The sequence below is a fragment of the Aegilops tauschii genome, chromosome 3 (genome assembly GCF_002575655.3).
Source record: "Aegilops tauschii subsp. strangulata cultivar AL8/78 chromosome 3, Aet v6.0, whole genome shotgun sequence".
Classification (NCBI taxonomy): domain Eukaryota; kingdom Viridiplantae; phylum Streptophyta; class Magnoliopsida; order Poales; family Poaceae; genus Aegilops; species Aegilops tauschii.
The window spans coordinates 90,527,781-90,550,637 of NC_053037.3; the positions used below are offsets into that span (position 1 = coordinate 90,527,781).

The 22,857-nt window shown below is 43.6% G+C and overlaps 2 long non-coding RNA genes across 3 annotated transcripts; both read left to right on the top strand.

Annotated features, from left to right (window-relative positions):
- The first annotated feature begins 243 nt into the window (after positions 1-243).
- LOC120976511 (uncharacterized) lies at positions 244-3,215 on the top strand. 2 transcript variants are annotated; one of them, XR_012204353.1, is made up of 5 exons: positions 244-715; positions 858-1,004; positions 1,091-1,196; positions 1,295-2,527; positions 2,654-3,215. It is a non-coding gene; the product is annotated as an uncharacterized lncRNA (long non-coding RNA). The 2 variants fall into 2 exon arrangements; XR_012204352.1 differs by having other exon boundaries at positions 858-1,196.
- A 10,708-nt stretch (positions 3,216-13,923) lies between these two features.
- On the top strand, positions 13,924-15,555 carry LOC120975377 (uncharacterized). The gene is made up of 3 exons (XR_012180930.1): positions 13,924-14,692; positions 14,795-15,013; positions 15,119-15,555. It is a non-coding gene; the product is annotated as an uncharacterized lncRNA (long non-coding RNA).
- The last annotated feature ends 7,302 nt before the right edge of the window (positions 15,556-22,857 follow it).

Consider the following 22,857-nt stretch of genomic DNA (forward strand, 5'->3'; position numbering starts at 1 on the left):
ATTTATGAGCCTATTTTGAAATATGTGAACTCCCAAACTTTGTTATAGTGCGGTTACAGTTGTTCTTAAGTATTTCGCGCTACTGCAGTAGTAGTAGATCTCTACCCCTAATGGACGACTTGGTGAATAGTCTGCGCGGTTTAATTTCGCTGGTTTTTTTTTCATCATCCTCCCACCTCTGGTTTTTTTTTTGTCATCCTCCCAGCTCCGTTAACTCGCAACCCTCCCACGAAAAAAAACCTAGCGATTCCCCGCCGTTCCTCCTGACCTAGCGATTCCTCCAGATCCCTTCGCCGCCAGCCCCCGACCTCCTCCCCGACGGCCGCCCCATCTCCTCCCCAGATCATGGCTCGCTCCGCCCCCACCTTCTCCCTCACTCCCGGCGCCGCCCGACCCCCAACCTCCCTGGATCCCGGCGCCGGCCCGCCCCCACCTCCTCCCTCGCTCCCGGCCGCCCATACCCTCCCGGCCTCCTCCCGGCGCACATGCCACCGCCCCTGCTCCTCCCTCCTCCAGGAGGGAGCACCGCCGCCCTGTTCTTCCTTCCCCCTGCCGGCATGCGCGTCGCTGCCCCTCTGGCCGTCGTTGGCATCCTGCTCGAGCCCGTGGGCCCGAGGAAGATGGAGACGATGGATGATGGGAAGGAGCAGCGGCTGCCTCGTGATGACCTCGTGGGAGCAGACGGTGACAAAGACCATCAACGAGGCTGCTACTGGTATGTGCTTGATTTATAAATTGTGAGGAATTGAGGTTGAATACCAATATACACACATACAACAACAAAGGTTGATGATAACAACGGCCTTGTAGCTTCAGGTATGAGATTAAGAAGGCTCACAATTTTTGCCTAATTGTAGTTTAATGCCGATGGGTTCATTAACTGTGTGGAGACCTTTTATTATGGTGATGATGACAAACAAGATCAAGCTGTCAATTTTGAATTAAAGAAGGATCATTTGCAAAGAAGCTTGCGAGGAGTTGTCAAAATTTTGATTATAATGCAGGTATGCATTCTGATTTTGTGAAGTCTAATTTATGCAATACATTGTTAACTTGATTCTGTGCTTTAATTCATATCATCATGGTGGAGGCTCCATGGAACTGAAGCACCAGCTCTACAAAGGATGGCTGTGAGAATCCTCTCATTGACATCAAATTCTTCAGTCTGTGAAAGGAATTGGAGTACCTTCGAAAATGTTAGTCTCCCGACTCTCTAATCTCACATCTAGCTTGATTAGTCCGTCACATGTCAAAACATTCCCTGTTCTTAATCCTTATGTTTTTCCTGTTGTAGATACATACGAAGAAAAGAAATAGGCTAACTACAGAACGTCTAAACTCTCTTGTGTTCATACAATTCAACTCGAGAATGATGGCCAAGAAACAAATGATCAAGGAGAAGAAGATCACTGATGTCCTCTTATCCGCTGAAACTACTGAAGCTCAAGGTTTTCTTTTTGAGGGCGGAGATGATTATGCAGAAGTCATCTATATGGATAAAGATGAGGAGGAGATGAATAGTACAGGGATGCCAGGGAGTGGCATTGGAGAAGCAATGGGAGGCGATGAACTGCTCGAGCCACGTAGAAGTGCGAGACCAAAACAACTTTATGAAGAAGAAGAATTTGATTCTGAAGAAGAATTTGATTCTGAAGAAGAGGAGTTTGATGATGAGGAGGAGATGCATTCAGATGAGGAGAATGGCTATTGATAATTGAGGAGACTCAAATGAACATGTGTCTTTTCTTAAGTACTTTTTATATATTATATCTTTATGTCATTGAGTCGAACAGTTTGTGTGTGCGTCCATGTGGAATTTCCCTTTTTGACTTGTGAGAGAAGTCTTCCCAATAAGATTCTAGGAATTAAAGAACTTCATTTTGATGTGTGAACTGTTGAACTCATAATTTATAATGCTATGCCAATTGGGTTTGTATGATGTTTGCCTCTAATCTATTTGAATATTTGATATTTCTATGGGCGTGCTGCCCCATTGAATAGACTATATTTAGTTCTTCACATTGCCTGATGTATGCTATTTTTATCACCACATTGTCTTTCTAACCTACTACGGTACAAAGGCTATCCTTTTTATCACTACATTGTCTTTCTAACCTGCTATGGTACAAAATCTACCCAAATAATTATCCTCCTAACATGCTACCGTACGAAACGCCTTGGGCCGCCTAGGCTACGCCTAGGCAGGCAAGGCGCTAGGAAGAGGGTCACCGCCCGCCTACCGCCTAGCACTTTTTCCAACCTTGGTTTATGGTACCCCTTTTTCTTATGTTCACGTATACAAGCAACTTCACAACAAAATTTATATGTGTGGTTTCTTTTGCCTTCTTTGATTTTGCTAAGGAGTGGAGCATGGAGGAGGGCTCTGGGTGACGGCGGCGCATGACAAAGGGCTCTGGATTGTGGCGGGGAAGGAGCGGAGGAACTGTGCATCCGGGAATGTCGTGACCGTCGATCCTATCTATTGGTATACTGTCTGACAGGTGCCACAACGGCCTTGTAGCTTCAGGTATGAGACTAAGAAGGTTCACAAGTTTTTCCTAATTGTAGTTTATGGTACCCCTTTTACTTATGTTCACGTGTAGAAGCAACTTCATAGCAAGATTTATATGAGTGGTTCATTTTGACTTCTTAGATTTACAAATTGCTAAGGAGCGGAGCATGGAGGAGGGCTCTGAGTCGTGATGGGGCATGGCGGAGGGCTCTGGGTTGTGGCGGGCAAGGACCGGAGGAACTGTGTATCCGGGGATGGCGTGACCGCCGATCCTATCCTTACACTGCTGTCTGACAGGTCACATGATCACGAAGGCATGTGATAGCATCTTCAGGCCCAACTCTCACTCTGCTGTCGCCCATTCAGCGCACTGCCGAGGCTAGGGGTGGATGGTTCTCTGATGCTGGCACAACTGGAGACAGCAAGAAGCAGATGGAGGGAGGGCTATCATGTTGAAGAAGACGCCGGCACCCCGACAACGGAAATGCTGTTTCTCGGAGCTAGCGGGAAGGAGGCCGATGGCTTCCCGTTGTAGTAACGTGATGCTGAAGCAACAACACACCAGGTTCTATTCTTTTTTTAAGATCACACCATGTTCCATTTGTAAACCATTTTTTCACTACCAGTAATTACTAGAGTATGTGAACAAAATCTGAACTGTAATTTGTGATATTTGAGATGTCTATAAGTGTACAAATAGAAAGGCGCCAATTCAATTGATTGTCAGATTCAGAAAAGTATGTGTGCAGTGGCTTCTATCTCAATTTTTTATGTTGTTTGTGTTTGAATTAATTAGGACTTTGACCATCGTGTTTATTCAGCCTGCAAGGTGGTTAGCACTCAGCAAACTATTAGTATTCTGTTGGTACCTCATTTTTCTCAAGCTCTGAAGACATGCACAAGAATAGGTATGGCTACATGCTTTCTATATCTGTCAGCTTCATAAAGCATTTTGAAGGGGTGCATCTTGTTGGAGAGGTCGAGTATGCATATTTAATCAAAGAAAACATACGTCTTTTTATGTAATAAAGAATTATGAAAATTTGGACTTTAGATTGTATCAGGGACAATTTTCATGATAAATGTTGAGGAACGTAGCAGAAATTCAAAATTTTCCTACGTGTCACCAAGATCAATCTAGGAGATGCTAGCAACGAGAGGGGAGGAGTGCATCTACATACCCTTGTAGATCGCGAGCGGAAGCGTTCAAGAGAACGGGGTTGATGGAGTCGTACTCGTCGTGATCCAAATCACCGATGATCCTAGCGCCGAACGGACGGCACCTCCGCGTTCAACACACGTACGGAGCGGGGACGTCTCCTCCTTCTTGATCCAGCAAGGGGGGAGGAGAAGTTGATGGAGATCCAGCAGCACGACGGCGTGGTGGTGGAAGTAGCGGGATCCCGGCAGGGCTTCGCCAAGCGCAAGCGGGGAGGAAGAGGTGTCACGGGAGGGAGGGAGGCGCCAGGGCTTGGGGTGCTGCTCCCATGCGCCTCTCCACTATACATAGGGGTGGAGGGGGCTGGTTTCTTGCCCTCCAAGTCCATTGGGGCGTTGGCAAAGGTGGGGGAAAGAAATCCCATCATTTCCCTTCCCCACCGATTGTTATCCCCCTTTTTTAGGAATCTTGATCTTATCCCTTCGGGATATGATCTTATTCCTTCTAAGGTGGGATCTTGGTGCACCTTGACCAGGGGTGTGGGGCCTTGCCCCCACTACCCACGTTCATGTGGGTCCCCCCATGCAGGTGGGCCCCACTTCGGAACCTTCTAGAACCTTCCCGGCACAATACCGAAAAATCCCGAACATTTTCCGGTGGCCAAAATAGGACTTCCCATATATAAATCTTTACCTCCGGACTATTCCGGAACTCCTCGTGACGTCCGGGATCTCATCCGGGACTCCGAACGACTTTCGGATTTCCGCATACTAATATCTCTACAACCCTAGCGTCACCGAACCTTAAGTGTGTAGACCCTACGGGTTCGGGAGACATGCAGACATGACCGAGACGACTCTCCGGTCAGTAACCAACAGCGGGATCTGGATACCCATGTTGGCTCCCACATGTTCCACGATGATCTCATCGGATGAACCACGATGTCGAGGATTCAATCAATCCCGTATACAATTCCCTTTGTCAATCGGTACGTTACTTGCCCGAGATTCGATCGTCGGTATCCCAATGCCTTGTTCAATCTCGTTACCGGTACGTCACTTTACTCGTACCGTAATGCATGATCCCGTGACCAACCACTTGGTCACATTGAGCTCATTATGATGATGCATTACCGAGTGGGCCCAGAGATACCTCTCCGTCATACGGAGTGACAAATCCCAATCTCGATTCGTGCCAACCCAACAGACACGTTCGGAGATACCTGTAGTGCACCTTTATAGCCACCCAGTTACGTTGTGACGTTTGGTACACCCAAAGCATTCCTACGGTATCCGGGAGTTGCACAATCTCATGGTCTAAGGAAACGATACTTGACATTAGAAAAGCTCTTAGCAAACGAACTACACGATCTTGTGCTATGCTTAGGATTGGGTCTTGTCCATCACATCATTCTCCTAATGATGTGATCCCGTTATCAATGACATCCAATGTCCATGGTCAGGAAACCATAACCATCTATTGATCAACGAGCTAGTCAACTAGAGGCTTACTAGGGACATGTTGTGGTTTATGTATTCACACATGTATTACGGTTTCCAGTTAATACAATTATAGCATGAACAATAGACATTTATCATGTACAAGGAAATGCAATAATAACCATTTTATTATTGCCTCTAGGGCATATTTCCAACAGTCTCCCACTTGCACTAGAGTCAATAATCTAGTTCACATCACCATGTGATTAACACTCAAAGTTTACTAGAGTCAATAATCTAGTCCACATCACCATGTGATTAACACTCAATGAGTTCTAGGGTTTGATCATGTTATGCTTACGAGAGAGGTTTTAGTCAACGGGTCTGCAACATTCAGATCCGTGTGTGCTTTACAAATCTCTATGTCATCTTGTAGATGTAGCTACCACGCGCTACTTGGAGCTATTCCAAATAACTGCTCTACTATACGAATCCGGTTTACTACTCAGAGTCATCCAGATTAGTGTCAAAGTTTGCATCGACGTAACCCTTTACGACGAACTCTTTTACCACCGCCATAATCGAGAAAATTCCTTAGTCCACTAGATACTAAGGATAAGTTCGACCGCTGTCATGTGATCCATTCCCGGATCACTATTGTACCCCTTGACTAACTCATGGCAAGGCACACTTCAGGTGCGGTACACAGCATAGCATACTATAGAGCCTACGTCTAAAGCATAGGGGACGACCTTCGTCCTTTCTCTCTCTTCTGCCGTGGTCAGGTCTTGAGTCTTACTCAATACTCACACCTTGTAACACAGCCAAGAACTCCTTCTTTGCTGATCTATTTTGAACTCCTTCAAAATCCTGTCACGGTATGCATTCATTTGAAAGTACTATTAAGCGTTTTGATCTATCCTTATAGATCTTGATGCTCAATGTTCAAGTAGCTTAATCCAGGTTTTCCATTGAAAAACACTTTTCAAATAACCCTGGATGCTTTCCAGAAATTCTACATCATTTCTGATCAACAATATGTTAACAACATATACTCATCAAAAATTCTATAGTGCTCCCACTCACTTCTTTGGAAATACAAGTTTCTCATGAACTTTGTATAAACCCAAAATCTTTGATCATCTCATCAAAGCGTTCATTCCAACTCCGAGATGCTTACTCCAATCCTTAGAAGGATTGCTGGAGCTTTGCATACTTGTTAGCATCTTTCATGATTGACAAAACCTTCTGGTTGTATCACATACAACCTTTCCTCAAGAAAATCGTCGAGGAAACAATGTTTTGACATCCTACCTGCAAGATTTCATAAATAATGCAGTAACTACTAATATAATTCTAACAGACTCTTAGCATCGCTACGAGTGAGAAAGTCTCATCGCAGTCAACTCCTTGAACTTGCCGGAAAACATCTTAACGACAAGTCGAGCTTTCTTAATGGTGACACTTACCATCATTGTCTGTCTTCCCTTTAAAATCCATCTGTACCCAACAGCCTTACGACCATCAAGTAGTTCTTTCAAAGTCTATACTTTGTTTTCATACATGGATCCTCTCGGATTTTATGGCCTCGAACCATTCGTCGGAATCCGGGCCCACCATCGCTTCTCCATAGCTCGTAGGTTCATTGTTGTCTTGCAACATGACTTCCAAGACAGGATTACGTACCACTCTGAAGTAGTACGCATCCTAGTCATCCTATGAGGTTTGGTAGTGACTTGATCTGAAGTTTCATGATCACTATCATAAGCTTCCACTTCAATTGGTGTAGGTGCCACAGGAACAACTTCCTGTGCCCTGCTACACATTAGTTGAAGTGACGGTTCAATGACCTCATCAAGTCTCCACCATCCTCCACTCAATTCTTTCGAGAGAAACTTTTCCTCGAGAAAGGACTCGTTTCTAGAAACAATCACTTTTGCTTCCAGATCTGAAATAGGAGGTATACCCAACTATTTTGGGTATTCTATGAAGATGCATTTATCCGCTTTGGGTTCGAGCTTATCAGCCTGAAACTTTTTCACATAAGCGTCGCAGCCCCAAACTTTTAAGAAACGACAGCTTCGGTTTCTCTAAACCATAGTTCATACGGTGTCGTCTCAACGGAATTGCGTGGTGCCCTATTTAAAGTGAATGCGGTTGTCTCTAATGCCTAACCCATAAACGATAGTTGTAATTCGATAAGAGACATCATGGTATGCACCATATCCAATAGGGTGCAGTTATGATGTTCAGACATACCATCACAATATGGTGTTCCAGGCGATATTAGTCGTGAAACAATTTCCACAATTTCTTAATTGTGTGCCAAACTCGTAACTCAGATATTCATCTCTATGATCATATCACAGACATTTTATCCTCTTGTCACGACGATCTTCAACTTCACTCTGAAATTACTTGAACCTTTCAATAATTCAGACTTGTGTTTCATCAAGTAAATATTCTCAGCATCTACTCAAATCATCTGTGAAGTAAGAACATAACAATATCCACTGCGTGCCTCAGCACTCATTGGACTGCACACATCAAATGTATTACTTCCAACAAGTTGCTCTCTTGTTCCATCTTACTGAAAATGAGGCCTTTCAGTCATCTTGCCCATGTGGTATGATTTGCATGTCTCAAGTGATTCAAAATCAAGTGAGTCTAAATGATCCATCTGCATGGACTTTATTCATGCATATATACTAGTAGACATGGTTCGCATGTCTCAATCTTTTCAAAAACGAGTGAGTCCAAAGATCCATCAACATGGAGCTTCTTCATGCGTTTTATACCAATATGACTCAAGTGGCAGTGCCACAAGTATGTGGTACTATCATTACTATCTTATATCTTTTGGCATGAACATGTGTATCACTACGATCGAGATTCAATAAACCATTCATTTTAGGTGCAAGACCATTGAAGGTATTATTCAAATAGACAGAGTAACCATTATTCTCCTTTAATGAATAACCGTATTGCTATAAACATGATCCAATCATGTCTATGCTCAACGCAAACACCAAATAACAATTATTCAGGTTTAACCCCAATCTCGATGGTAGATGGAACATGCGATGCTTGATCACATCAACCTTGGAAACACTTCCAACACATATCGTCATCTCACCTTTAGCTAGTCTCCGTTTATTCCGCAGCTTTTATTTTGAGTTACTAACACTTAGCAACCGAACCGGTATCTAATACCCTGGTGCTACTAGGAGTACTAGTAAAGTACACATTAATATAATGTATATCCAATATACTTCTGTCGACCTTGCCAGCCTTCTCATCTACGAAGTATCTAGGGTAGTTCTGCTTCAGTGACCGTTCCCCTCATTTCAGAAGCACTTAGTCTCGGGTTTGGGTTCAACCTTGGGTTTCTTCACTAGAGCAGCAACTGATTTGCCGTTTCATGAAGTATCCCTTCTTGCCCTTGCCCTTCTAGAAACTAGTGGTTTTACTAACCATCAACAATTGATGCTCCTACTTGATTTCTACTTTCGCGGTGTCAAACATCGCGAGTTGCTCAAGGATCATCATGTCTATCCCTGATATGTTATAGTTCATCACGAAGCTCTAATAGCTTGGTGGCAGTGACTATGGAGAACCATCACTATCTCATCTGGAAGATTAACTCCCACTCGATTCAAATGATTGTAGTACTCAGACAATCTGAGCACATGCTCAACGATTGAGCTTTTCTCCCTTAGTTTGCAGGCTTAAGAAACTTGTCAGAGGTCTCATACCTCTTGACGTGGGCACTAGTCTGAAATCCCAATTTCAGTCTTTGGAACATCTCATATGTTCTGCGACGTTTCAAAACCGTCTTTGGTGCCACAATTTTAAACCGTTAGCATCACACACTGAACTATCACGTAGTCATCAAAACGTGTATGTCAGATGTTTCGCAACATCTACAGATGACGCTCGAGGTTCAGCACACCGAGCGGTGCATTAAGGACATAAGCCTTCTGTGCAGCAATGAGGACAATCCTCAGTTTACGGACCCAGTCCGCATAATTGCTACTATCAACTTTCAACTAAATTTTCTCTAGGAACATATCTTAGTAGAACTAAAGTGTAAGCTACGACATTATTTGCAAAGACCTTTTGACTATGTTCATGATAATTAAGTTCATCTGATTATTTAATGAACTCCCACTTAGATAGACATCCCTCTAGTCATCTAAGTGATACATGATCCGAATCGACTAGGCCGTGTCCGATCATCACGTGAGACGGACTAGTCATCATCGGTGAACATCTCCATGTTGATCGTATCTACTATACGACTCATGTTCGACCTTTCGGTCTCTTGTGTTTCGAGGCCATGTCTGTACATGCTAGGCTCGTCAAGTCAACCTAAGTGTTTTGCTTGTGTTCCGAGGCCATGTTTGTACATGCTAGGCTCGTCAACACCCGTTGTATGCGAACGTTAGAATCTATCACACCCGATCATCACGTGGTGCTTCGAAACAACGAACCTTCACAACGGTGCACAGTTAGGGGGAGCACATCTCTAGAAATTTTAGTGAGGGATCATCTTATTTATGCTACCGTCGTTCTAAGCAAATAAGATGTAAACATGACAAACATCACATGCAAATCATAAAGTGACATGATATGGCCAATATCATCTTGCGCCTTTTGATCTCCATCTTCGAGGCGCGGCATGATCACCTTCGTCACCGGCATGACACCATGATCTCAATCATCATGATCTCCATCATCGTTTCTTCATGAAGTTTTCTCGCCAACTATTACTTCTACTACTATGGCTAACGGTTAGCAATAAAGTAAAGTAATTACATGGCGTTTTTCATTGACACGCAGGTCATACAATAAATTAAGACAACTCCTATGGCTCCTGCCGGTTGTCATACTCATCGACATGCAAGTCGTGATTCCTATTACAAGAACATGATCAATCTCATACATCACATATATAATTCATCACATCCTTTTGGCCATATCACATCACATAGCATACCCTGCAAAAACAAGTTAGACGTCCTCTAATTGTTGTTGCATGTGTTTACGTGGCTGCTATGGGTTTCTAGCAAGAATGTTTCTTACCTACGCAAAAGCCACAACGGTGATATGCCAATTGCTATTTACCCTTCATAAGGACCCTCTTCATCGAATCCGATCCGACTAAAGTGGGAGAGACAAACACCCGCTAGCCACCTTATGCATCAAGTGCATGTCAATCGGTGGAACCTGTCTCACGTAAGAGTACGTGTAAGGTCGGTCCGGGCCGCTTCATCCCACAATGCCGCCGAATCAAGATAAGACTAGTAACGGTAAGCAAATTGAACAAATCATCGCCCACAACTAATTTGTGTTCTACTCGTGCATAGAATCTACGCATAGACCTGGCTCATGATGCCACTGTTGGGGAATGTAGCAGAAATTCAAAATTTTCCTACGTGTCACCAAGATCAATCTAGGAGATGCTAGCAACGAGAGGGGAGGAGTGCATCTACATACCCTTGTATATCGCGAGCGGAAGCATTCAAGAGAACGGGGTTGATGGAGTCGTACTCGTCGTGATCCAAATCACCGATGATCCTAGCGCCGAACGGACGGCACCTCCGCGTTCAACACACGTACGGAGCGGGGACGTCTCCTCCTTCTTGATCCAGCAAGGGGGGAGGAGAAGTTGATGGAGATCCAGCAGCACGACGGCGTGGTGGTGGAAGTAGCGGGATCCCGGCAGGGCTTCGCCAAGCGCAAGCGGGGAGGAAGAGGTGTCACGGGAGGGAGGGAGGCGCCAGGGCTTGGGGTGCTGCTCCCATGCGCCTCTCCACTATATATAGGGGTGGAGGGGGCTGTTTTCTTGCCCTCCAAGTCCATTGGGGCGTTGGCAAAGGTGGGGGAAAGAAATCCCATCATTTCCCTTCCCCACCGATTGTTATCCCCCTTTTTTAGGGATCTTGATCTTAGCCCTTCGGGATATGATCTTATTCCTTCTAAGGTGGGATCTTGGTGCGCCTTGACCAGGGGTGTGGGGTCTTGCCCCCACTACCCACGTTCATGTGGGTCCCCCCATGCAGGTGGCCCCACTTGGAACCTTCTAGAACCTTCCCGGTACAATACCGAAAAATCCCGAACATTTTCCGGTGGCCAAAATAGGACTTCACATATATAAATCTTTACCTCCGGACCATTTCGGAACTCCTCGTGACGTCCGGGATCTCATCCGGGACTCCGAACGACTTTCGGATTTCCGCATACTAATATCTCTACAACCCTAGCGTCACCGAACCTTAAGTGTGTAGACCCTACGGGTTCGGGAGACATGCAGACATGACCGAGACGACTCTCCGGTCAATAACCAACAGCGGGATCTGGATACCCATGTTGGCTCCCACATGTTCCACGATGATCTCATCGGATGAACCACGATGTTGAGGATTCAATCAATCCCGTATACAATTCCCTTTGTCAATCGGTACGTTACTTGCCCGAGATTCGATCGTCGGTATCCCAATGCCTTGTTCAATCTCGTTACCGGTAAGTCACTTTACTCATACCGTAATGCATGATCCCGTGACCAACCACTTGGTCACATTGAGCTCATTATGATGATGCATTACCGAGTGGGCCCAGAGATACCTCTCCGTCATACGGAGTGACAAATCCCAATCTCGATTCGTGCCAACCCAACAGACACGTTCGGAGATACCTGTAGTGCACCTTTATAGCCACCCAGTTACGTTGTGACGTTTGGTACACCCAAATCATTCGTACGGTATCCGGGAGTTGCACAATCTCATGGTCTAAGGAAACGATACTTGACATTAGAAAAGCTCTTAGCAAACGAACTACACGATCTTGTGCTATGCTTAGGATTGGGTCTTGTCCATCACATCATTCTCCTAATGATGTGATCCCGTTATCAATGACATCCAATGTCCATGGTCAGGAAACCATAACCATCTATTGATCAACGAGCTAGTCAACTAGAGGCTTACTAGGGACATGTTGTGGTCTATGTATTCACACATGTATTACAGTTTCCAGTTAATACAATTATAGCATGAACAATAGACATTTATCATGAACAAGGAAATGCAATAATAACCATTTTATTATTGCCTCTAGGGCATATTTCCATCAATAAATTACACGAAGTTTGTATCTTGGGACATCTTCATGCCGACTTACGTTCAATATTAGGATATGTCCGCTCATGTGACGTTTTGAGGTTTTGTTAGAAGTTCATGGTCTGTTCTTAGTTCCTGCATGTTTTTTCACCTTTCTGTAGAGATTTGAGTATAACTTAAAGTTCTAGATGTATATAAGCTTGTGAGTTAACTAAAGCTCACTTGATGGTTCTAACTAAATTCTGCAAAAATATGACCATGACAGAAAGAGAAATGGAGGTTTAGAGGCAGAGTGGATGCCTGCACCAAGAACTTTATAGATTGAACTACATTTTGCTAGATGACTCAAATTTTAGAACGCGAGCATTATTTTTTGTAGAATTTAGTTAAAAATAGAATCAAGTCAAGCTTAAAATAAGAGATCTACTCTCCGATATTGAATTTAATCCCTTTCTTGCAAAAGCACCAGAGATGAGTGAGGAGGTTATTCAATATTGAATTTAATTCCTTTCTTGTACCCATGATCGATCTACTTCCATACTGCAAGCTTGCACCTGATCAGGTTTCTAACTTAATTCAGTTTTGTTAGATCCGTCGATGATGTAAATAACATATTTCAAGATATGATGGTTGGTACTTCCAGTTTTGCTGTACTCTGTCATTTGCAGTTATGGAAACGATAATGCTCTATTTGCTTATTTAAGATCATGGTGATCATTTTTGCTAGCAAATGTGTATTTTAATTTTCTCCCCTTATTGTTGCAGGTTAGAGTGCAACTTTCAGATAATTTTCTTCCCTCGGGATATTTGAAGACTGTTTATTACCCATCAAGTTCAGGAAAACCAAGGGTATCATATGAATTGGATTACATAAAAGACAAAGAGATAAAAGGTACGTGGTTGCATTCATATAGACACTGATTTATCCTTACTAGGGCTTAATCAGGTCATGTATGGTTCATGAATCTGCTATTGATTTACAATTTTTTTAGAAGTTTCTAGAACATAGGTCCAGCATGTTCGATTAGGAGGTTTGCATTGCTCTGAATGTATGAATTAAGGATGTCTCGATGTTTTGAGTTTAGATGTGATAATTTAATTTCAAAAAAATTCATAGATTTGTGCAGTAGTAGCATAGTTGTGACGCCTCTATAACAATTCTAGAATTGAAGGGGTATTTTATTTACTATCTCCTCTTACTAAATTATTTTGTGGTTTGCCTAAAAAAATTATGGAGTTCTTTTTTCAGAATTATGTTATCTATCTTGCGCCAAATTAACCACTTCTTTCTGAACTGTAGAGTCCACTATGGTTAATTTTATTATCATAGCAAAAGAAATCCAGTTTAATCATGATATCATGACCATGTGAACTAGGTATGCAAGGTTATTTCTCTGACTACTATGCTGTCAAAAAGGAAGCTACACCGGTTGTTTCTTTGGCAATTACAAATCATCATCCATCATCTACAGACACCAGAGGAATATGTTGTTGGAGAAGGTGCAATGTTGCAGTGAGCAGCAGGTTGTGTCGTGGTGGTGGTCACCCTCGGCTACGATGGTGTGCAGTCCTTGGCACCGGGAATCGACCTGGGATGTCGTGGAGGGGAGAGGAGGGGCGTGGCGCTGAGAGCAAGGTGGGAGCTAAATGACGTGGCGTCAAGGGGAGGCGACAATGAGAAGCCGTGGTGGGCAGAGCACGCCAGGGAATTGAGATGTGAGTGTGACCGTTGCATCGTGCGATGAGTGAGAGGGTGAATTGTTTTTTTTAAGGTAAGAAGAGAAGGATCGGTTGTTTGCTTTGAAGGGAAAATCGGTTGTTTGCTATGAGAGAAATGTCATATACTTCGATATATTGAGAAAAATCTCACAAAGCCTAACAAGTCATTTCTAGCAGCTCACTAGCAAGTCATTCAGTTAAACAACTATCTACCACATTGTTTAATCTGGGGTTTACCCGGTGCCAAGTGTACTATATTGCTAGATTTAATTTAACCGATGTGTTGCTCCGTATGTATCTCGGCATAAATGGTTCATCAGGATTTAATATAGTGATCTTACTTCTGTTGCTTCTTGGTGAATATAAATTATATTGCGTTTTCATGGAAGCAGGAACCCCGTAGTTGTGTAGCGGGTCGCGGAAGAGGCAGCCGGCGAGTGCGGGCTGGATGGGAAGGTGATGCCTGCGATTGCAACCATGCCGGCGGGCAGGGAAGGGTCTACGGTGGCCGTCATGGTGTTTTCGAGGGAGAGCAAGGCATCCACCATCGCACAGCCGAAGAAGACGAAGCCTGCGTCGAGGTTGGCCACCGTGGCCGGCGTGAAAGCTGACGGACCTTATGGCCGGTGACGGGTCCGCCACTGCCGCACTGTCTCTGAACTTGGTGGAGACGTGGAAGGAGAGCGGTGGCGCCGTGAAGACCTCGGCGTCTGCTGCCGCGACCACGACCATGACCATAGCGTCGGTAAGAAAGTTGCTAACTGTACACATATCCCTAGGTTCAGAAACATTTGATCTAGAAAAATTGTGAACCTGAGTTGTACTTTGTCTGCAACGATGTACGTAGAGCGGTTACTGCTACACTTACCAAGCCAGCGATATTGAGAAGCACATTGAGAGATTTTCCCAGAAATCACATGCCGTGAAGGGTTCCGATGCGAAGTTGCAGAAAGGGACCGTAAACATAACGCACGCCTTTTTTCTTGCTTTTCAGAAGACAAGGAACATGACACATTATTTTTCTGGATTTCCAGAAGACAAGGACCAGGACCACAGCAAACATCCTGTACTGTGCTTGCCATGTTAAAATTTATTCTAGAGTCTTTTTTTATCAAATTGACTATGTATTTGGTACTGCTGGTTTGATTTCAAGAGATGTCCTATTGTACAGGAGTTGGAAGACAAAAGTACTGATGCAACCATGGAAGGGGTGGAAGGTAAAGCCATTTTGAGGGATATATTAACAACAAAGAACTTATTAACCTTTTTTTATAAAACTTGATGATGAATTGGTTACTATAGTCCCGTCAAAATAATTACCATATGTGAAGAATATTTGAAAGAGCCGCTTTGGAAGTGAGCTTATTTTGGAAGTATCATTAAGAATTTGGTGGCAACATACGTTTAATAAATTCTTTTTTGTGTGTGGCAATGGTGTTTTCCTGCATCACACTGTCTAAGCATGTCTTTATGTACTGATTCTGGATATACCATGATGAATAGTTTCTAATTTCTTTCAAAAGTTGCTTTCAGGGAAAATATTTGACGATGGTTTTTTCTCCCAACCTGGCAAGGTATTTTACTACATATATTAATTACTGGAAGGTGTGATTTTGCTGGAAGGTTCTACTTGGTACTGATTGCCATACCTACACTGGGGGATCATTTGCCCAATTTGCAACTGGAACGTGAAACATTCGGAAGGTATGCAAACATGTATCATTGTTTCATGGGAAATGGTATAACCATGGAACAATAGTGCATATATTGAGTGTTCTATCATATTAGCACCCTTTCCATTCTGGGCACCTGTCTCTTTGTCATAACGTGGATATAGTGTGATGCCTATGGGAAGAAGTGGTGCTTTGATTTTTTTTTGAGGAGCCCCCAACTATCAGGTACTAAATGGAGAAAAGTCCAGAATATTTGAACATGCGATGGCTGTATGATATGTGTGTAATCCCTTCATAAACTGTGTATAAACTTCAAATAATACCTATATCCGCAATGATCTCGTCGGTGACTCCTCAACGGGGATCAGCGCCGGCTCAGGTTATCGGCTTGCGGCTACTGAAGGGGATCGTCGTCGGATCCTGGACGTGATCGGCGGCTGGTCCTCAAAGGGATCACCGCCGGATAAGGGGATCGGCGCGCGGCTCCAGAAGGGGATCGTCGCCGGATCCTAAACGTGATCGGCGGCGGGTCCTAAATGGATTGGCGGTGTCTCCTGAAGCGGATTGTCCGATGGAGGGCGGCGGCTTTGATGTGCGAGGGCAGAGGCGAAGGGATGGAGGGCGGCGGCGAACAAGGGCAGAGAGTCGTGCGTGCGAGTGGTTCTCGCTCGAGGGCAGGTGACCTCGCTCGTACGTGCGCGTGATTGGGTTTGGTTTTTTCGCTGGTTTATTTTCGTAGGTTGTTTTTGGGGTGCGACGGGAGGTTAGCCCCTGGACTGCGTGGGGGCATCGCTACGAGGTTTTTTTGGTTCGCGGTTGGCCACCGTGGCCGGCGTGAAAGCTGACGGACCTTAAGGCCGGTGACGGGTCCGCCACTGCCGCACTGTCTCTGAACTTGGTGGAGACGTGGAAGGAGAGCGGTGGCGCCGTGAAGACCTCGGCGTCTGCTGCCGCGACCACGACCATGACCATTGCGTCGGTAAGAAAGTTGCTAACTGTATACATATCCCTAGGTTCAGAAACATTATATCTAGAAAATTTATGAACTTGAGTTGTACTTTGTCTGCAACGATGTACGTAGAGCGGTTACTGCTACACTTACCAAGCCAATGATATTGAGAAGCACATTGAGAGATTTCCCCAGAAATCACATGCCGTGAAGGGTTCCGATGCGAAGTTGCTGAAAGGGACCTTAAATTCACCGAGTTTTTTACAACATAATGATGTCAAAGCGATGATATCTCATAACAAACCAAAAAAGGATGCCAATTTAAATGTTATCACACAAGGTTATTTTTCAATGTTATTATCAATATTTTCTTTGTGAAATTGCCTTCTGTATTCAACTAATTTGGCTCATTTTGTTGTCTAAGTTGGCTCACTTTTTTATGATGTCAACAGACTATGTTTGTACCCCTAGAGATATTTCAGTCATCGAATCAATCATGTCTGCCCCCAAGAAAACCTTGTTCGTGGACATTGGAGATGCCTTGTTATCAACCGACGATTTGGAATGCCTTTTGAAAGATGATATGTTCTTACACGATGGTGTAAGACTAATTGCATAAACTTTGTAATTAATAATTGCAACGAAATAATATATATATATATATAATCTAAATGTTGACTACAAGTGATATGTTCTTACACGATGATGTAAGACCAATTTAACATGTCACTCTTGTAAAAAAATTTAAGAGCCCGTGGCAACGCACGGGCACTTTAATAGTAGCTCTAGTGGTTAGCCAAACTGTGTACATAAGTGCAACAACACCTGTTTGAATAGTCGTAACAGCAAGTTTTCTGGAGGTGGGGGAGGGTTCCCACTATAATAGAATTTGTTGGCACTGCACGTTGGTGGGTAGCGTTGGCGTGTGGGCGCCAGGGAGCTTCCCTGGCGTCAGAAGCGCCTAATAGGAGCTCCCTTGGTACTCTCGCTTTAACCATCTGGAATCTCAACTCGCGGTAGGCGCTCCCTTGGTACTCTCGCTTTAACCATCTGGAATCTCAACTCGCGGTCGCCAGGTATCAGCTGGGTCATGGCCCCACAAGGTGAGCCGCTTGGTTCGGGTGGTTTGTCGCTGGCTTTGGTGTGACATTTTAATCGGTCGGTTGTTGACTATTGATTGGTTATCAATTGATCATTGACTTTCGAGAAGAAAAAATATGTATCTATTTTTTTGAAAAATTGAAAAAAATCTATGAATTTGAAAGAAGTTTATGGATTTGAAAAAGGTTCATGAAATAAAAAAGGTTCATGAATTTGAAAAGAAGTTCATGGATTTGATAAAAGTTCACTAACCTAAAAGAAATTGAGAAAGTATCATGAATTCAAAAGAAATTCATGTATTTTGAAAATATGTCATGAATAAAAAATGGTTCTTGGATTTGAAAAATGTTCAAGAATTTGAAATTGTTCACAGTTTCCAAAAATGGTCAAACATTTGAAAATTGTTTATGATTTTGGAAAAAGAAATCAAGGATTTGGAAAAAAGTTCGTGAATTTGAAAAGGTTTACGAGTTTGAGAAAAACTCATTAATTTTAAAAATGAAAAAGAAAAAATAAATTGCAATCAGGAAAACAAAAAATCGAACAGAAACCAAGAAAAAACGGTTCGAAGCTTAGCTTCACAAAAATGGTTGGAAAGCTTCCTGAAGCTTCGCAAAATCGGATGGTGTAGCTTCCGGGAAAAGAAATCTGCAACCTAAATGGGGTGGTCCATGTTGGAATTTGCTAGTGGGCTTTTGGCCCAAAGCCCAACTAAAATTATGAAATTCTCTTCACCCATTCATACACACATGTGAGTGGTGTGAGTGAGACTAAAGTTTAGTCCCACCCCGGAAGTTGAGAGAGAGTTGCACCTCTTTATAATGTGAGCTTTTCTACCACTTGTATGAGCATGAGAAAAGGAGACCTACACGCGCGCTCCTCCTCCTTGCCGCGTTGCGGGAATGAGCCGAGCCGAGGACAGAGCTATGCATGATGTCTATATTTTTGCTGCTCGGGAATAATTAATAAGTCATTAATTAATAATTAATGGACGCGTTAATTATTCAGCCGTTTTCGATCCTTTTGGATCGTGGGGCTGTTACTTGGGCATGGGGTTTTCTCCACGACCTACCCGGCCCGTATTATATAGTCAGGCACGCATCTATCCTAGCCGCAGCCGCATCGTATGGTTACGCACCACCGTTCCAGAGCATTGCGCCGCCACGCAAGTCTTCTCCATCCCTCCTTCCGGCGTGCACCACAAGAAGGGACAGGAGGCCTCCGGAACCCCGCCTCTCATGATCCTGTACGAGAGAGGGGCGATCAGGTTTTTGGGGAGCGCACTCGCGCGACTGCTGGCAGCGATGACTTCGCCAACGACGACTTCTTCCCCGACCTCGACAACCTCATCCTCAACGACATGGGCGACAACATCAACGCCGGCGGTGCTGCTCCTGCTGCACCATATGTGATTCTATCCTTCTTGTTCGAGGTCGTGATAGAATTCATGTTTCTAGTATGTGCCCTAAATGTGATCTGTTCATCTACTATGCTAGTTCACATGATTAGTTTAATCTCTGCTTGTGCTGTCATGATTTATCTTCTGTTTATTCCACTGTTCAAGAAATCTTACGATTCATTGATTAATCTTCCGATTTATCGCTAATCAGGGGGTGACCGATAAGATTATGACTTATCTTTGCCGTTTATCATTTGGACTGATTTATCGTTCTGACAAGCGATTTATCGGGAATCTACCGATAAATCAGACCTATTCATAGCACGATATTTGCAAAAACTATGTTTATTTATGTTTTGTGGACCTTGTTAAGGAATATGTACAATTGTCCTATTTTGTTTGCCATTATACGAGGATTCAAAGGCTAGAAATCAAGGTAACACTTCTGTCAAATATTGTTTGGGTGTTGATTATAGCGTATTTTAGTGTTGGCAACCTAAGATTTGCAAAAAAATATCCGATTAATAGTCGACCGATAGAATTGATTAATCGGCCAATTTCCGATTAATCTGTAATCCCTAGCTGACCGAGACGATAACGATAAGCGATATCCTCAACATTGGTTTATTCTGATTAAATCTCATAGTAATTTGCTCATATTTTCAACCATCCAAAAACCTGAATATAGGCAATTTACTCCGAGTGATTTTGTTGCGCATTTGAAGCCGCCTACCTTTAAGGGGGTGCAATATAAGAGGTGGCGCACAAGAGCAGTCTACTGGTTTCAGACGATGTGCTGCTATGACGCCACCAAGGGCAAGCCCGAGGGCGATCTTAATCCTGCATAGTAGGAAGCTTTTGAGAAGATCGATACCCTCTTTAAAGGCGCCCTTCTGAGTGTTCTTGACAATTCCATTGTGGATTCATATATGTCGTTTGACAACGGCAAGGACATGTGGGTTGCGCTCGAGGCCAAGTTTGGGGCCTCGGACACTGGCAGCAAGTTGTACGTCATGGAGCAATTCTATGACTACAAGATGACTGATGAGTGCTCTGTTGTCCAGCAGGCTCATGAGATACAGTCGCTCGCAAAAGAACTTGAGTACTTCAAGTGTGTGTTGTCGGACAAATTTGGTGCCCGAGGCATCAGTGCCAAGCTTCCACCTTCGTGGAACAATTTTGCTACTTCCCTGAAACACAAGAGACAGGAGTTTTCCATTGCGGATCTCATTGGTACTCTTGATGTTGAAGAGAAGGAGAGAGCAAAAGACACACGCGCTCAAGTTGCTGAGGGAGCTTCTAGTGCCCACATGATACAAAAGAAGAACTTCTAGCCCAACAAGTTCAAAAATAACAAGAACAAAACTCAGGGCAAAGGCCAGTTTGATGCAAAGAACATGCCGTCACATTCTACCAACTTCAAGAAGAATTCTCACAAGAAGGGGAAGGGACTTTTCCATGTCTGTGGTGATCCTAATCACTGGGCTCCGAAGTGTCCTAACCGCTTTGATGAGCGCGGACATGACAAGAGCGGCAAGTCCGCTAATGTTGTCATCGGTGATACTGATATGAAGAAATCTGGGTACGATATTCTTCCTACCATCCTTTCAGTATTTCAATCTCCTGATTGGTTAATTGACACCAGTGCCAATGTACATGTTTGTGCTGACGCCTCAATGTTTTCTTCTTACCAGGTCACATGGACTTCTCCCGTGCTGATGGGGAACGGGTCATATGCCATCGTTGGAGGTGTCGGTACGGTCGATCTGAAGTTTACTTCGGGGAAGACAGTGCGTCTGAAGAACGTTCATCATGTGCCGTCCATCAATAAAAATCTCGTTAGTGGTTCCCGTTTATGTCGAGATGGTTTTCGAGTCCAATAAAGTTGTAATTTCTAAGTATGGACAATTTGTTGGAAAAGGCTATGAGGGCGGAGGCTTGTTCCGCCTGTCTTTGTCAGATATTTGCACTAAAGTTATTAATAATGTTTGCCACAATAATGAGACTGATATTTGGCATTCACGACTTTGTCACATTAACTTTGGTTGCATGACGCGGCTAGCCAATATGAATTTAATTCTGAAAATCTCTAATGTCAAAGGCTCTAAGTGCCAAGTATGTGTGCAAGCTAAGCAACCTCGCAAGTCCCATAAGACTACAGAGGCAAGAGACTTGGCGCCACTAGAGCTTATACATTCTGATCTTTGTGAGATGAATGGCGTCTTGACAGAAGGTGGAAAGAGATACTTCATGACGTTGATTGATGACTCCACTAGATATTGTTATGTGTATCTTCTGAAATCAAAAGATGAGGCTTTAACTTTCTTCAAAAACTATAAAGCTGAGGCAGAGAACCAACTTGATCAAAAAATTAAACGGCTTAGGTCTGATCATGGTGGAGAGTATTTTCCAATGAATTTTATTTGTTTTGTGCGGAACATGGTATAATCCATGAGAGGACGCCTCCCTACTCACCTCAGTCAAATGGGGTAGCCGAAAGAAAGAACCGAACTTTAACTAATATGGTTAACACCATGTTAGACACATCGGGTCTCTCCAAGGAATGGTGGGGGAGGCGCTAATGACTGCGTGTCATGCCCTAAACCGAGTTCCCACAAAGCATAAGACCATGACTCCATTTGAGGAATGTGAAAGGAAAAGGTTGAAACTCTCTTACCTACGTACTTGGGGTTGTTTGGCGAAAGTCAATATACCAATTCCCAAGAAGCGCAAGCTTGGACCAAAAACCGTGGATTGTGTTCTTCTGGGCTATGCTTTTCATAGCATTGGTTATAGATTTTTGATAATAAAATCTGAGGTATCCAACATGCATGTTGGTACGATTATGGAGTCGAATGATGCAAGTTTCTTTGAGGACATATTTCCTATGAAGGATATGTCGAGTTCATCAAATCAGGAGATACCTACTCCATCTAGTGAGGAATTCATTGTAATTCCTGAACCTACCATTGCGATGGAACACGTTGAGAATCCTGTTGAGGGTGACAATGGAACTCCTGTGAGGAGTAAGAGACAGAGGACTGCAAAGTCCTTTGGTGATGATTTCATTGTGTACCTTGTAGATGACACACCCAGGATTATTTCAGAAGGCTATGCATCTCCTGATGCTGACGACTGGAAGGAATTTGTTCGTAGCGAGATGGATTCCATCTTAGCTAATGGAACCTGGGAAATCACTGATCGTCCTTATGGGTGCAAACCTGTAGGATGTAAGTGGGTGTTAAGAAAAAGCTTAGACCTGATGGTACGATTGAAAGGTACAAGTCACGGCTTGTGGCTAAGGGTTATACCTAAAAAGAAGGTGAAGACTATTTTGATACTTACTCACATGTTGCTATACTGACCACTATTCGGGTGCTACTATCATTGGCTGCCTCACACGGTCTTCTCGTTCATCAAATGGATGTTAAGACGGCTTTCCTCAATGGAGAGTTGAAGGAGGAAATTTACATGGATCAGCCAGATGGTTTTGTAGTACCTGGTCAGGAAGGAAAGTTATGCAAGTTATTAAAGTCTTTATATGGCCTCAAACAAGCTCCTAAGGAGTGGCATGAGAAGTCTGAAAGAACATTAACTGCTGCCGGCTTTGTAGTAAACGATGGTGAAAAGTTTGTGTACTATCGCCATGGTGGGGGCGAAGGAGTTATTCTTTGTCTGTATGTCGATGACATACTGATCTTTGGAATCAAACTTGATTTAATCAAGGAGGTTAAGGATTTCTTATCTCGCTGTCTTGAGATGAAAGATCTAGGAGTATGTGGCACCCC